Raw genomic sequence first — 3526 nt, forward strand, 5'->3', positions numbered from 1 at the left:
CCCTTCCTCCAGCGCGCACTCCAGCCCGGATTGGTGCAGACAGCTGATCTAGGGGTACCGCCGAGGCCGAGTGAGAGAACCGACACCTGAGCGACAACTCACCTCCCACCACGGCCTCACAAAGGCTACGAACTTCTCGGGCCAGCGGGGCCGCGCATGCGCAGGAGCAGGGGGTTAGGCTGGCGGGCCTCGTTCGGCCCCGGAACTACGATTCCCAGAAGGCCCCGGGCGCGGCCAGACTCCCGCTCCTTAGCAGGTGGGATCGCGCCTGGCGCGGTTGGGGGAATCCTAGGAGCCGAGGGCTGCCTCCCTCTCGCGAGAGTAGCGGGCGCTTAGCTCGTGCGGGATCCCGCGGACACGCAAGAGAGCAAACGGCAGAACCGAGATATTGCAAGTCCCGCACTCTGTCTGCACGTGGCGCTGCTGAGGCGTCCCACCTAAGACACTCCAGTGTAAGATGTTCAGAGTACTTGGCTTTCCCCACATTCGTCTCCTTTCTCCCGAACTCATCCTTTGCCGTCAGTGTGAAAGGTGTATTTGCAGACCGATGTGCATGCGTTCGTAGACTACTTGTAATACTGAAAATTCACACATGTGAAATGGGTGAGTTGAAAAGATTCAACCAGTTTCAACTGGCTCAACAGATTTGAGCAACAGGTTCTCTGCAAGCATAAAAATTAAATTTATCAAAGGAGGTGTTCCCTCGAGGGAGCACAGTTAGTCTCTGTTAATGGGCTTCCCTGATAGCTCAGTTGGTAGAGTCTGCCTGCCATGCGGGAGACCTGGATTCCATCCCTGGTTTGGGATGATCTCCTGGAGAAGGGAAAGGCTACCCACTCTAGTGTTCTGGCCTAGGTTGGATGCAACTGAGCAACTTTCACTTTCTGTTATTGGACAAACCTACCCACTTCAAACTAATTTTTGTCTACCCTGTCCCTCTTCTCAGTGAATAATATCACTGCTCACAAATAATTTGCAAAAGCCAGAACCTGAATATCCTCAACTCTTACTGTTTATTCATCACCAAGTCCTATTCACTGTATTCTTTAAATCATTCTCCAGTTTGTTCATGTTTCTCTTTTCCCTTCAGTATTACCTTAGTGTAATAGTGGAGTGGGTATTCATTCCCTTCTCCAGGGGATCTTCCTGAGCCAGGGATCGAACCTGGGTCTCCTGCATTGCAGGCGGTTTCTTTAATGTCTAAGCCACCAGGGAAGCCCCATTACCTTAGTTCTAGACATCGACGTTTCTCTGGTGTTAAGGTACCAGCCTCCTAGCTGATTTCTGTAAATCAAGTTTTGCTTTCCCACCAGTCTGTTAGCCACACGTTCTGGCCAGTGATCATTCTAAAGTTAAGAATAAAATGTTACCTTCCTGCTTAAAACCCTTCATTGGTTTTCAAAAACTTTTGGGGAAAAGATTTTTAGTTCCTACCATCAGGCACCCCCTGGGATTTCCCTGACAGTCCAGTGGTTAAGACTCCTCACTTCCATTGCAGTGAGCGCAGATTTAGTCCCTGGTAGGGTGAGTAAGATCCTGCAATCCACAAGACACGGCAAAAAGAAGAAGAAGGTACTCCTTATCCAGTTCCCATTTTCCAAAGTGGTTCCCATGATCTGAGCCTCGTGGTATTCACACCTATGTGTTATCTGCTCCACTACCTTGAGTGTGAGTAGGACTTGTGACTTACTTTTAACCTATAAAATGCAGCAAAGGTGACACGATTCCAATGCTTGTTTTACTAGGAGAATCCTCCTTGCTGGCATTGGTGAAACAAGTGTGATGGGAAATCTGCAAGACAAGAAACTGTCAGCCCAGAAAGACAGATGAGGACTAACCCTGCCAACAACCCCCAGGTGCTTGGAAGTGGATCAACCCTAGTAGAGTCTTCACATGAGAAACCAGTCTTGGCTGACACCTTGACAGCCCACTGCAAGGACCCAGCTAAGCTGTGCCTGGACCTTCACCCACAGATACTGTGAGATAACAAATGTGTGCCATTTTCAGCCACTAAGTATGTAGTAATATTGTTAGATAGAAAGTGGTAACTAACAGCATCCTAATGTAAATGGCTACGTCCTTGTCCCAAACCCAACCTGGGTGCCTCTGGAAGTATGGAGGTTGTTGAATTAAGAAATGAATGAAAAATGGATTGGAGACCCTCTGGGAGACAGATGGCTACAGTCTGCCCTAGGGTGTGTGTGCGCGCGTGTCTAGATGGGGATGGAATGGTAGCAGTGATGAAAAGCTCCAGATGCCACGAGGGGACTCAGGGATGTGCTCTGGGAGTGGGGGTGCTTTCTGATGTCTTGTGTGCTCCTTTCTACTCTCTTTGATATCACTCTGGGGAAATCTTTGTCCACTCACCATAGCACAGGGTAACCTTACAGCTGGGCTGGGAGAGGAGTGGATACTAACAGATACAAGCAGCTCCACCTCCAAGGGTTTTATTCACCTTTGTCCCACCCTGATCCACATGAACACCCAAATATGTACACGCATGCAGGAACATACATGCAGTCAGCCAGATGATTACTGCAAAACAGGTGAAAATAGATTTATTATTATATAAGATCACCTGGTAGGAAGAGGGTGATAAACGGGGAATGATCTTGACCATATTTTAACACCATGGATTCTCTTTGAAAATAACTCAAATTCCTCTGACTTCCCTGATGGCTCAGCTAGTAAAGAACCCACCTACTAGCACAGGAGATGCAAGACACACAAATTCGATTCCTGAGTGGAGAAGATCCCTTGGAGAAGGAACTGACAACCCATTCCAGTATTCTTGCTTGGGAAATCCCATTGACAGAGGAGCCTGACAAGCTACAGTCCATGGGGTGGCTGAGAGTTGGATATAACTAGCAACTAAACGGAGAAGGCAATGGCAACCCACTCCAGGACTTTACTTTCACTTTTCACTTTCATTCATTGGAAAAGGAAATGGCAACCCACTCCAGTGTTTTTTTTTGTTTTTGTTTTTAATTTAATTTAATTTTTAAACTTTACATAATTGTATTAGTTTTGCCAAATATCAAAATGAATCCGCCACAGGTATACATGTGTTCCCCATCCTGAGCCCTCCTCCCTCCTCCCTCCCCATACCATCCCTCTGGGTCGTCCCAGTGCACTAGCCCCAAGCATCCAGTATTGTGCATCGAACCAGGACTGGCAACTCGTTTCTTACATGATATTTTACATGTTTCAATGTCATTCTCCCAAATCTTCCCACCCTCTCCCTCTCCCACAGAGTCCATAAGACTGTTCTGTACATCAGTGTCTCTTTTGCTGTCTCGTACACCGGGTTATTGTTACCATCTTTCTAAATTCCATATATATGCGTTAGTATACTGTATTTATGTTTTTCCTTCTGGCTTCACTCTGTATAATAGGCTCCAGTTTCATCCACCTCATTAGAACTGATTCAAATGTATTCTTTTGAATGGCTGAGTAATACTCCATTGTGTATATGTACCACAGCTTTCTTATCCATTCATCTGCTGATGGACATCTAGGTTGCTTC

The 3526-nt window shown here is 46.9% G+C and overlaps 1 protein-coding gene across 1 annotated transcript in view; it reads right to left on the reverse strand.

Moving 5' to 3' along the window:
- The window catches only part of ZNF286A (zinc finger protein 286A), a 15344-nt gene extending 15178 nt beyond the window's left edge, over nucleotides 1-166 (reverse strand). The window contains exon 1 of the mRNA XM_010842977.1: nucleotides 103-166. The gene's annotated coding sequence lies outside the window, so the exon portion shown is untranslated. The remainder of the gene's footprint in view (nucleotides 1-102) is intronic.
- Between the last annotated feature and the right edge of the window lie 3360 nt (nucleotides 167-3526).

This window comes from Bison bison, unplaced genomic scaffold, assembly GCF_000754665.1.
Source record: "Bison bison bison isolate TAMUID 2011002044 unplaced genomic scaffold, Bison_UMD1.0 scf7180017864180, whole genome shotgun sequence".
Lineage (NCBI taxonomy): Eukaryota > Metazoa > Chordata > Mammalia > Artiodactyla > Bovidae > Bison > Bison bison.